Below are 14205 nucleotides of genomic sequence, written 5' to 3' on the forward strand. Positions count from 1 at the left end.
TTAGCATTAAAAAATGTTCTGTGAAATACAAAAAGCACAGCAAACCGTGTTCATCTCCATAAAGCCGTAAAGCCATTATTCATAAATAAAGTTCTGCATAATTTAAACATTAAGGGGCATATTCACAAGGATCTATAGCTGAGTCAACGGCACTTTATCGCAGTCAAAGCAGCGATAAACTTATCGCCCCAATCACAAGCTGGTGTTAACATCCCACAGCACCAGTTTACCCGTGATAGCAGCCACAAAAACATCGCCACAGATGACCCCTGCAACTATTGCTAATGAGATGCAGAGTAGGCGTTCCCGTGCCAAAAGCCACAACAACACCACTCCACAACATTCACAGTGACCACCCAGAATTGCAATAAGAACACAAAACAGGCGATCAGGTGCGTTAGCAGCAGGAAAATAACACCTGCTCTGACCTGGTGCTGGACCACAGCCTGTACCACAAAAGGGAGCCCAGCCCAGAGCCACAAATGAAGAACAACAGATGCACCTGGGCAACTTAACATGCAGCCCAGAGGGCCGAAAGGGCAATAACACCCATTGCCACCACCCCCAGGACCCCCCCTCCCGGCACTCCCCCGACCAAAGACATGCCACATCAGCTACACCTAAACATGTACAAAATAATCCGCATGATGTCTCACAATCACAACTAGTGACATGCATGTGTCGTCACAAAAATGAGCATCACACATTCACTTTCACACAACAAATGAAACTTTATCAAAATGAACAGTGAACTGAAATGGAGACACATGGCGGCTCCCCTCTGGACAAACCGTAGGTCACAGCCTGCAAGAAAAAAATCATGATGAGGTGTGTCCTGCGCACATCAAAGGACAGAGAGAGAGCAAAGGAGAGAGAGAGGAAGAGAGGGAGAGAGAGAGATAAGAAGAGAGGGGGAGAGAGAGAGAAGAAGAGAGGGGGAAGAGAGAGAGAGAGAGAGAGAGAGAGGGAGAGATAGAGAAGAAGAGAGGGGGAGAGAGAGTGAATAAGAGATGGAGAGAGAGAGAGAGAGACGAAGAGAGTGGGAGAGAGAGAGAGAGTGCTGCCCCTGCACACCCAGGCCACACTGCTCACCTGCTGCTACCGGTGTGTCTCCAACCACTTACCAGTATGTATTGCAGTTCACCAAGTCACACATCTGAGACAGACCTGTCATCTGAAACAGAGTCCAGATACATGATTGGCACAGTACACACAAATGCACAATACAACATCGCCTGCCCGCCCATGCACACCCAGGCAGAGGCACCCCAGCCCCTCCCGTCGGCCTTCGGAGCATGCCTGCCCATGCCCACCCAGGCCCCACTGCTCACCAAGACCTCGGGTGCAACTAACATTGTGCGCAACAACTCATGGGCCCTTTATGATTGAGAACCGTGGAGCGCCCGTCATTTAGGCACCACCGGCAGAGGGGAATGTGATGTCGTCGGCCCCTTATGTTGGCGGAGTCATATGGCCTGTGACGCCTGTGCCGGATGGGTGTGGTGTGTGTGCAAACCTGCCCTCAGGGAGTGGCTGTGATATGCTGACAACTAGACCAGTAACCTGCACACCACCAGCGAGTACGCCTGCGATGGGTAGCAATGAGGGCCCTCCCTCTGAGCGTAAGCGGAGTGGTCTGGCCTGCCGTACGCCAGACCAGCATAGGGCTTGCAAAAATGACTCGTGGGCTCTGGGCACGGTTCAGTCCATGTCCGGACATGGAAGTGACTGATGCGTGTGTCCCTGTTGTAGTGTCCACGGCACCCGGTACACAATATGCAATGTTGCACCCTCTGACTGGCATCCCACAGGATGAGCATCATTGACGCAAGGAAAATCACTGTCCCTACACTCATCCACACATTCATACATGAATGATGAAAGACATAACACAGCAGTGCATTACTGGATGTTTATTGCACATCCAGTGCAGTTTTGCAGCTGGAGCGGTAGATAGCAATGCCAAGCACAATACACAATATGGGCCGGTGGAGGGCCAGCCAGAGTCCATCCGGGGATGACAAGTACTGCGGAGAAGGAAGGCTACAGTTCGCAGTCTGGTTGGTGTGTCATTAGTCATCAAACAGGATATGGCAGTCCATGTCGCTGTCCAAGGTGAGTGCATCGGAGTGTATCGGGGATCAGTGGAAGGTCATGGGCGGCACCAAGCAGAAACAGGCCAGGTGGTGGAAATGAATGCTAGTGCCTCCTGATCACAAACCCATCCACGTCCTCGTCCCCGGATATTCTCTGCCCCACCTGTGGGCATCTCCACCTGTCCCCCCAGTACCTAGTGGTCACTCACCCTGTTGCAGTCACAAAATGCGATGCAGCGGACGGTATGAAATTTGTTTTATTTATTTAATTGTTTACTTACCTCCAATTATCCATATTCCGGTGTTTAGTACCCCCGCCCCGCCTTTCCGCCCCACGGAACTCCCTCGCGGACAACGGCTGCTCCACCGGTCATGTTCAACTTTGCTGAGCTCTGTTGATGGTCTAACCATGTGGAGAAAAACCTTTATGCTGGGGAACAAAACGGAATACGTTGTGCCTTTTATAATATAAAAAAATAAGGCACCTCACAAAACTTTACGGATAAAAAGCTGTGCACCTGTAGCACAACCTAGTTTCCATGCTCATCCGAAATTAGCTGGTGTTGAATAACTGCCCGTTTGTCATATATATTGTATATGAAAATGTTACTAGCATAGTATATACCTTTTTATGTACATTCTGTGCTTCTGGTTGCAGCTAACCAAGGCCCCTAGATAATGCGCACACTTCACTGTTCAGCAGCATGTTTGTTGAAGATAGAGCCCGCTGTTCTGCTTCATGTGGATACCAATTTCTAAAGATTAAATCAGACAGCGCTATCTGTTTCCATACTCTGGCTCACTAAATTCAAACTGCCATAATAAGGCTCATTATACACATATGCCCTAGTTATCCAAGAAGCAGAAAAGGAATGAAACGGAATAACATATACAGTCCCTGTTCCGAGTACTGCTCGTCTGCATCTTTTTAATGTAATTAGTTGTGACACAAATGTGAACAATACATTTTTAAATTCCAGAATACACAGCATTCACCCGACAAAGGGCTAATTAAATCGGGAATGTCGGGCACTGGGATTGCAGAAATGGTGGACGGGACTAATTTGTTTTAATTTCACCGTTATCTTTCATATTATTTAACGCAATATCTACCGTTTGCTGGTTAAATTGGAGATGCAAAGCTGCTACCCTATAAATAAACGTTTTATCGAGCTTCATGAAATCGCCGCCATCTTCAGCTGCATCCTGACCACGCCCCCATAAACTAACAATATTTACCAGCTCATTAATACATTGCTTTAGAAGCTTGAAATACAGTAAAATCTCTCATTATAATTCCTAAACTAACTGTATTGTCTTCAAATAGGACGATATCGAGAGCAGGGTGTGTTTTGATTTGTTGATGGTCCTATTTGAAGACAATACAGTTAGTTTAGAAAATATAATGAGATTGTATGCTGTCTGGAGCCACAGGAAGCGGCTGGGACATTCACTTTGATCCTGGGCCACCCAAACATATCTATTCTTGACCCAGTTTTGGTATATAGTATATTATTAGGTCTATAAAAACATTTTAGTGTCATCTATATCTCTAGCTGTTTGACCATGTTTTCACAGGGTTTCTTGTAATCCTGCTGGCGTTCAGTGCAGTAACTCTGAGCTTTGCATGGACAGACAGTAATACTACGAAAGGCTTTGGACATATAATTATTTTAACTTCTTAAAAATGCAGTAGCTTTTATGCTAGAATGTACTGCTTAATGCGTTTTATGGATGTATCCCACAAATAAACTAATAATGATAATAACATAACTTACTACATAACATAAAAAGTAAACTCAGGATTGACTAGGGAACAAAAACATGTGAAGAATCCATGTGACATACAGAAATGTCAACAGATCTCAATGAGGGCAAAGAAGCGTTGGATCTAAAATGAAAAAAAACACAAAAACATTAAAAAGTCAGAACATATAGAGAAGTAATCATGAAATGACTCAATCATGACCTGTGAAAAAAGAGAGATCTATCAGAGACATCGAAACATTATAGAACAGCTGATGTACCATAGTCTATATGTCCAACTCTACTCTGCTGAATGAAATACTTCAAGTCTTTACTGTTTGTGTATGTAGAGGTACTATCCTTGAAGAAGCAGGGATGAACTAGTCCATATCTTGCATCCAATGCTTTACAGTGACACCTTAAAACTAGAAATTGTTTCTTTTGATTGGCAGAAGTATTAGAGACATCTTCTAAAAGAAAGGTCGTAGAAATTGACCACTGCAGCACTTTTTGCAGCCCAGCAGCAGAAAGAACCTCCATCAAGTCTGTGAAGAGCAACAAATAGAATTAAAATACATCTGGGTTTAGTGTTAGACGACAAATATGACTGTGGACCCGGATAATGTATCTGTCAGATGAACGTCTCCTTCATGCCTCCAAAACCCAAAGGAAAAAAGACAAAAAAAGGACCAAACAAGCAATGACAAAGCCAATAAATATCAAATAAAAAAACCTGGGACAAAGACACACCCACAACTCCAACTATATAAAGGACTACAATCATTATCATCATCCCTTGCAAACAGGAGACACAGCCAGCAGCAAACACCATTATCCAGCAACCACAGATACACTCACAACTCACCCATCACACAATCCACACACCATCAGCACCTCATCCAAAAGCACACACACATACAGCCAGCAAAACCAACACCAACCCACCCTCACTTGCACCCTCACCCACACATCCCTCACCACCACCACCCATCACCATGCCCCCAAAGAAGAATCCAAAGTTCACAGATAGTGAGTTAGAAGTGCTGGTAGACGAGATCATCAGAGTAGAGCCACATTTGTTTGGTACATTGGTCCAAAGGACCCCCATGTCACAGAAAAGAAAGATGTGGGCGAGGATTGTGGACAAGGTGAACGCTCAAGCACCAGCAAGGCGCACAAAGGACGATATCCAGAACAGGTGGTATGACGTGCGCAGGAGGGTCAAGAAACTCATCGAAAAAGATCGCGCCCTGAGTCAGTGCAACGGCGGTGGCCCTCCTGCCAAACCAGTCTACTTCAGGACCTGGGAGGAGAAGGTGCAGGACAACCTACCACCAGCGCGCTTCCATGGGCTAACAGACATACCAGAGCCTGGTGAGTACACAAACAACATACCCAAGATTGTGTGGCAAGGGGACAGCGAAACCATGCACTGCATGCAAAGCTACACTAACCAATAGATAATCATCCCAAGATGTGTATGCCAGTCAGACAAACACAATACCTGCCATCTCATTGTGACTTGGAACTGTGTCATGACATGCACCAACCTACAAACAAATAGAGCAAGGCAGTGGCACAAAGCTAAATCAACACTGCCAGACAGTTTGCCACCACAAACACACTACCTCACAGTGCAGCGGACTGACAGGAAGGAATAGTGGGGAGGCAGGTGAAGTAAGTGTATCCAAAAGCATGATGGGGCCTGTCGTCACAGATAATGCTCCCCCTCCTGATTGGCCGATCAAGACCTCTCTGAAACATGCCCACATCACAGGGAGTGGAAAATGACTGACAAGATGGCTGACACTGGCTCCTGCTATGGGGAGCACAAGGCCCTGGTTGGGCATGTGCGCAAATCAGAAGCAGGACACCACTGACTGTCATCCTGAAAGACAACTTGCACGCCCCACAATGGAAGCACGTTTCATGGTGGGATGTCTCGTGGGGTGGGAAGGAGGACTGACAGCCCTGACCATACTTACCAGCATGTGGAGACACACACACCCCTCAACACAAGCTCCACACAACTCACCGGGTAGAATGCATTGACCCACAACTCTGTGAAATATCAACAAAAGATACACCATACTGGGTGCTGCTGTGTGAAGCACAGGGGCTCTCTTTAGACTTGTAGCCAAACAAACACCAGGATTTCACAGTCAGCCATCTTGCCATTGCGGTCACACCCCCTCACAGGGAAGCAGAGTCAAGAGGAAGGAAGTATGGGCATGCTGGGAAGGGGGTGTAGCCAATAGTATGATGGGAGTCGCAGTCACAGACAATCTACACTCATCCACATGGCCCAGTAAGCATACACTGAACCATGTACGCCTCACAGGGAGTGGGAAGGGACTGACAAGATGTCTGACACTGGGCTCTGTTGTGGGGAGCACAAGGCCCTGCTGGGAAATGGGATACAACAAACAACAGGACTTTACAGTCAGCCATCTTGCCATTTCCGTCACACCCCTTCACAGGGAAGCAGAGTCAAGAGGGAGGAAGTATGGGAATGCTGGGAAGGGGGTGTAGCCAGGAGCATGATGGGAGTTGCAGCCACAGACATTCCCCACCCACCCACATGGCCCAGCAAGCTCACACTTAACCATGCTCACCTCACTGGGAGTGGGAATGGACTGACAGGATGTCTGACACTTGAGGTTCTGGACTTTTAAGAGTCCAGAGGTGTCAGGGAAACAACACCCGAAGACCCCTGAGTTCCTTCCTGTCTCGGTGCACAAATAAACAGAGACGCGGGTTTCTCGATGGTGGCGTCAGAGACCAAGATTTATTCACTGCAGGGACACAGAAGTCATAGGAACCACACAGAGGCAGAATCTACGAGTCTGTTCAAATTGCATTAAGTGGGTTGTTCCTTAAATACACCAAAAATGTCTTTAGGCAACATTACACGAATATTTCTCATGCCCAACCCGGTATCCCAAACAAACAGTAAATAGATATCAAACAATAACTAATCGTAGGTTTTCGGTATTCGATCAGGTCCCCTTGTCAGTTTTCCATTCTTTGCCCGATCCTCCCCATCATAAAAATCGTAACCTCCCCATTGTAAAAGCCCAGAAGGAGAGGAGCAGAGCCAGGTGCAAAGGATTGAAAAGTAGGATAAGAGGTGTTTATGGATCATAAACGGGCATGGCTACCGTCTTCGGCCTTTCAGTCAGGACAACGGACACAAGAACCAGTATAGCAGGACTGGCCTCAGGCAAGGGAGGCAGCTTGATTCTGCCTAGTCATGCAGCGTCAGCCTTTCTCGGGGCTTGAGCTTACGTATCCTTAACAAGGTGATTCTGCCGGGGTCATCGCCCGTTCATTGACTATGTGAGGGCAAGAAACAAAATGGATGCCGTAACTAAAATGGATGCCATGACTTAACAACAGAATGCCCTATTTCTCAGTGAATTCATGCTAGTTGCGCAGCGAAAACACTGTCATGCATATAATGGATCATTTACGGTTCATTGGTACCAAAATCGTGTCAGTACTACGATACCGAATACACGGGTTCGGATCGCTACAGAACCTCAGACCGTCCTTTTGCCCTTACATAGGCAATAACTTACTCTATGTCAGAGTCCATTTCTATGTTCATCAGGTCACTGATATGTTGCTGAAGCATTACTCTATCCCGTGGCGTATCTCTAAAAACAGGTGGTCTTCTTACGCATGTCGAAACACAAAGGCTACATAAGGCGGGACCACACTGAACAATGAGACAGCACGAAAATAAAAATACCAACGCAACACCAGTGACTATCAGAACCTTCCATCCCCACGCAGATAACAGACTCCAGAACCATCCCATTAATGACCAGTCACCTTCCTCTACATGAATAGAGTCAGAGATTTTATGTAACTTAGAGATGGCCTTATATACCGTTGGCGCATTATCTGGGATAAAAACACAGCAACTCGACTGGATCATCTTACATACCCCACCTCGATCCGCAAGTAACACATCAAGGACCATACGGTTCTGTAACGTCATGAGGCGATCCGCTTGAAGCTCAGCTGTCAGGTTACTAAGGGCACCCGCAGTTTCGGTGATAGTGGATTCAACTACCTGTGTTAGTTGACGTAAGTTTCTACTGTTGGCCATAGGCCCCCAGAATGGAAGGAAACCTTTGAAGAAGTCTCCTGCTTCTTGGCCTGCAGTATCTTCTTTACTGAAAACACCTCTCACAACTCTAGTTTTGTGATAGTCCGGTGCAGCAGTGTATGTCGGAGGTAACAGTTGAGCGATATAACATGAGCCTGAGAAGTCAGCAGGCAGCCATGTGTATGCTCTGTCTTTGCAAACAAAATAGGTGCCCTTAGCAGCTAAAAATGCAGGGGAAGACTGTGACGGGAAAACGTATGTTTCGATACAGTCACTCTTCCCTAGTCGAGCTTTCGGATTCCTCCCATTTCCTTGCAAACAGACCTGACCTTGGTGGGGTACGACCCAGATCGGAGTCAAGCTTTTACGTTTGTTCTCACCCAAAGTAATGCCATATTCCGTAACATTCCAACCCATGTAAACTCGCAATTCATCCTTGGGAATGAACGGAGTGTTATTGACGTCTCTAACCATGTCAGTGATTCCTTTTACCAAGGCTCTATTAGCGGAGTTATACCTAGTGGAACGCGGAGGTCGTGGAGGATAGGTCTCTAGGGCATAAGCGAACATGGTCTGAAATGCCCAGAATGATCCATTATAACTAAAGGGCAGAACCAGATAAGGGATCCCCATGTCCATGGTATGTGGTATCAAGCCACACACCCAGCAGTTCGTTGTGTTAACCACTAGTTGATGTTGGTGCAAGAGTTGAATGAAAGTGTTATTTATAAACTCAGAGCGTCGAGCTTGCTCGTGGGCAGGAAAAGGATGGAAAGAATGAAGAGAAACAACAGTCGGAGAAACGGGAACACGGGGAGATACTGTAGATGTAACAGGTGTAAAGATCAACTGAATACCAAAAATAATTCCGCCTACCAAAGTTATTAAAACAATCAGAAGTGTCAGAGCACATTGCATTAGAAAACATTTGCTATACAATATGTCATATAGTTTTGTCTTGTGCACATTTATGACGTTAACCCGTCGCAGTTCAGGAAGCTCCATCTTCTACAACCGTTCGCAACGGATGGTTTGTACCTGTTAAAAAATTGCCTCTGTCTACCCTGGGAGTTCCCAAAGTAAACAGAAGGAACCGACCTTGTGTCTGGTTCCCTGCAAATTAAAACAAGGCACACGTTACGACCCTACGGTAACCCAGACGGCAAGGTGAGAGAACAACAAAAACAAAAAGATAAAAATTTAGAGCAAACTTCCTGACTGAATGGAATGCAATAAGATCAAAACAGTTTTCAAACAGAAAGGTAATTATGCAATGTCATTAGTTCATAGCATGAGAACGTAGATTATATCTGTACTTCCCGGGTCTTGTCTGATCTTGGAATAGCTGGTCTACAGGTGCAGAAATGTTCGACTCCACAGGTGACAAATGTTCACTTTGTACAACACTCTGTCCAGGGTTCAGAGGAGCAGTTCCTGCTGAGGTGTCAAAGTTCTGCGTTTCAGTTCGTGGGTCCGTTATGTACTCTGCATCACTGAAAGGGATGAGCCTAGGAACAGGTTCTGTCTCGGATACACCAAATCCCTGTCTAACCCAGTTGTCATAAGGGAGTGGGAGAGGGACACGCTTCGTATGGCTAGCGTGCACCCAATTCTTCCTTCCAGCTAGGCGTACAGCAGTTCTCGTTGTTAGGAGTACCTGGAACGGACCCACGAATCTTGGCTGGAGGTTCCGGGTTCGTTCAAAATTCCGTACCACCACTAGGTCTCCTGGTTTCAGCGTGTGGCCTGGACTCTCTGGCAGTTTAGGCAAGGATTCGAATACCTGTTGATGAATAAGGCTTAGTTTAGCAGTCAAGTCATAAAGATAATCAATCAACATTGGATATTCGATCTGTTTGAATTCCTTTGGCCTAGGGACTCCCCAAACATTAGCAGGACGACCGAACACAATCTCATATGGGCTAAGCCCTACTCGAGAGTGTACAGTCGCTCTAGTGGAAAGTAGAGCTAAAGGCAGTGCATCTGGCCAAGATAGACCAGTGGAAGCTTGAATTTTAGCAAGTTTCAGCTTCAGGGTACCATTGTACCCTTCAATCAAACCCGCTGACTGTGGGTGATTCGCACTGTGGAATTTCTGGGTGATACCCAGACCCGTACACACACTCTTCATGACTTTCCCTAAAAACTCGCTTCCATTGTCCGACCAAACAATCCGTGGCATACCATACCTGGGAAAGTATTCTTTGAGGAGGATTTTGGCAGTGGACATAGCAGTGTTATCCTTTAATGGATATGCCTCGATCCATCTTGAAAAGGCACAGACTACCACTAGGACATATTTAAGATTGTTACACCTGTCCATGTGGATAAAATCCAACTGAATCACTTCAAAGGGACAAGAAGGGGGAGCAAAATGACCAGTTGGGGTTGGGGTTCCCTTGCCAGGATTATGCATCAGGCATATCATGCAGTTTTTCACCACTCTTTCCGCACACTTAGTAATTCCATCATTCTTCCATACTGGAGCTAACATTTTACAGATCCCTTTCGAACTGATGTGCGCTGCCCCATGCGCCATCGTGACTACTGCGAGCACATACGCATCAGGTAACATCCAACGCTGCTGTTCAGACAAATCAACCCAGCATCCACTTGAATCCATTTTACCCGTTTTCTCCTTCCATTCATTCTTCTCATTTTCAGTTGCTTCATTCTGGATTGCCTTTACACTTTCAATCGTATTCTCACACATCCCTGATTCAGCAATCCATCTTGCAGACGTTGCAACGTACATTCGGCTCGTCATGTTCTTGGCCGTTTCTTTGGCGACCTCATCAGCGAACGCATTCCCACGGCCAACATCATCCGTAATCTTTCGATGTGCACTGCACTTCACAATCGCAACTTCATTCGGTAGGGTCAGAGATTCCAATAGATCGTTGACTAACTGTCCATGTTGGATCTTAGTCCCATGGGACGTGAGAAAACCTCTTTCTTTCCACAGACGTCCAAAACTATGTGCTACGCCGAAGGCGTATTGGCTATCAGTAAACACATTCACTCTCTTTCCCTCAGCTAAAACACACGCTCTTGTTAATGCAATTAATTCTGCTGCTTGAGCAGAATTCTGACTTACTCTTGCGGTCTCAACAATCGTACTCAAAGTCGTAACTGCATACGCGGCCGTCACATCACCATTCTGTAGTTTGAAACACGATCCATCGACATATAAAGTGCCATCTGGATCTAGTAACGGAGTATCTTTTAAATCAATCCTACCTTTTGTCTCTTCCTCAGTTCTGAAACAACAATCATGGGGCTCTGAATCACTCGACTCCTGAGTAGTCGGCAACAGCGTTGCTGGATTCAATATGTTGCATCGCTTGATCTGAATGTGACTTGCCAAAAGCGTCAGCTCATAGCCTGATAGTCTAGCACTGGTGAGGTGTTGAGTTTTTGTTCGATTCATGAGTGTATCCACAGCATGTGGAACCATGACTACTAACATGTTGTTCATGACTAGTCCAGCAGACTGTCGAATAGACACTGCAGCTGCTGCTGTAGCTCTCAAACAACTTGGCAACGCTCTGGTTACCGGGTCTAATGTGGATGAGAAATATGCACAAGGCCGCTGTTTGTCACCAAATTGTTGCGTTAATACACTCAACGCACAACCTTCTCTTTCATGGACATATAAAGTAAACGGCTTACTGTAGTCAGGAGTACCCAACACAGGAGCTGAACACAGCGCATCACGTAAGTCGGAGAAACTCTGTTGACATTCATCAGACCACGGCAAAGGGCTCGGAACACCTTTTCCAGTCAGGGCCACCAATGGTTTCGCCATGAGAGAAAAATTTGGGATCCATTGCCTGCAGTATGACGTAATACCCAAAAACGCACGTACTTCTCTCTGTGTGCTTGGTATAGTCATCTGCGAAATTGCTTTGATTCTCTCTGGGGTCAACCTTCTTCCCTCCTTTGACAAAAGATGACCTAAGTAGGTCACTTCTTGGCAACAATATTGCAGTTTAGAAGGTGAAACCTTGTGATGTAAGTCTGACAAATGACGTAATAAAGAAATTGTAGCTATTTTGCAAGTTTCCTTGTCATCAGCAGCCAGTAAAAGATCATCTACATATTGGATCAGAGCAACACCAGGAGGAAGTACAAGAGCATCTAATTGACTCTTCAATGCTTGGCTGTAAATTGAGGGGCTCTCACAATAACCTTGTGGAGCGCGTTTGAATCTGAAACTGCGACCTCCTAAGGAGAAACCAAAAATGTCTCTACTTTCCTCGGCTATCGGAATGCTGAAGAAGGCATTCTTCAAGTCGATCACTGTAAACCAAGAGGCTGAGGCAGGAATCAACGTCAATAATGCAGTGATATCTGGTACCACAGGAAACTGCGGAATCACTATTTTGTTAACTTCTCTGAGGTCAATCACAAATCTGTAGATTGGAGGTTTAGACGGGTCAGTGCGTTTTAAAATCGGCAGAACAGGACTATTGTAGACATTTCCTCTAGTTTCCTCTATCACATCTTTCTGTATTAAGTCTTTCACAATCAGCAAGAGTGCACGTTCACCTTCATTCGAAATCCGATACTGTGGGATTCGTGGGAATCTAACATTCGCTTTCAGACTTACCACATAAGGGGGAATTTCCAAGAGGCCTACATCGTTAGGACCAGTCACCCAAAGAGTATCAGGGAGAGAACGCAGCTCCGGTGGGAGCTTATCCATCGACATATATATTGGAGAGATGACTCTTTTGCCTAATGTGAGCTGTACTCCTGAAGGAGAACAGTACAGTGTCGCATGCAGGCGTTTCAACAGATCTAAACCAAGCAGATTCTCATTACAACCGGTTGTTAGGATAAGGGGTGCTTCTAGTTCGCATGGCCCAACAGAAATTGATAAAGGACTAGAAACAGGATTGTGAACAGGGGCGCCTGAGAAACCTACTGAAGTGTTCGTTAAGCCAGACAAAGGTGCGCCAGGGAGTTTCGCATGCATAATTGAACTTTTTGCCGCACCAGTATCCAACAGAAACGGTTCGACCACGCCTGATGTAACTACTGCGACATAAGGTCCACTCTGATCAACTGGAACTGATACTACTCCCTCTCTTTGCCTGTGGCTGTCCTAGTACTCGCTTCTCTGAATCTCTTCATTATGATCATAGTAATCTTCAACATGATACTGTGGAGATCTACCTAGTTGCGCAGGTTGTACATTTCGCTGATTGAAATAATTTGATGGGCGATCGGCCTGTGGTGTCATTGTACCACGTCCTCTACCTCTAGGTGCTTGCATAAACCCAACATTACCTCTCTGAGCTGGGACACCACTAGTCTGTGCGTGCAGTACCGGACACTCATTCTTATAATGACCCTCCTTTTTACAATAGGCACACTGATTCCATGCTAACTGTTGTCGGGAAAAACCATAATTAAATCTTTGGGACGTCCCTTGCTGGAATTGTGGCTGTTGCTGAAACTGGGGTCGCTGCTGTGAATCTGACTGATTCGAGCGAGGCGGATACGCCTGTTGCAATAGTACTTTAGTCTTCAAATCTTTTGTCTTCTTTTCTGACTTTTCCTTCTCTTCTTTCTCTCTATTCTCGTAATACTGAGCAGTTGCAAGTATCTGTGCTGTCGTCGACACTGCCCATGCACTTTCAGAATCCTTTAACTTGTTACTAAGCTCAGGTAGTAAATTAAACACGAACTTGTCGACAAACAACCTCTGGCCTCCCTCAGTACTCATATCTTGCCCACTGTGGTCTACGAAGGTCTCTTCAAATCTAGTGAAAAAGTCAGAGACGCTTTCGTCCTTCTTTTACTTGCATGCCGATAGTTTATCCCAATTAACTTGTAACGCTGGCATCAGCGTTTTCATCAGATTAATTATTCTGCCCGGTAAGGCAGCAATCAGAGGTTCAGGTTTAGCACCGCCAACTTGTTGCGTATCTGCTGCTACAATAGCTGGCCAATCACCTCCTAGGGCGACCGGGTGGTTCTCTTGCCGAATCTTGGCCCATATAGGCTGTGGCACTACATTGCCAAATAGCATTTCAATGTCTGCCAAATTCATGACACACGCTTGAACTGTCTGTGTTAACTCTTTATAATAACCAGCAGGGTTTTTACGCGGGTCCGGCAGCGCTTGTTTTACTGCTAATACTTCGGCCCGCTTCCAAGGGATGTGTATCCACACTCTCTGGAATTGTGCCGGAGCAGCTGCAATACCATTAGCCCCATCAGCTTGAACTGCATCAC

This window comes from Triturus cristatus, chromosome 1_2 (assembly GCF_964204655.1).
Source record: "Triturus cristatus chromosome 1_2, aTriCri1.1, whole genome shotgun sequence".
NCBI lineage: Eukaryota > Metazoa > Chordata > Amphibia > Caudata > Salamandridae > Triturus > Triturus cristatus.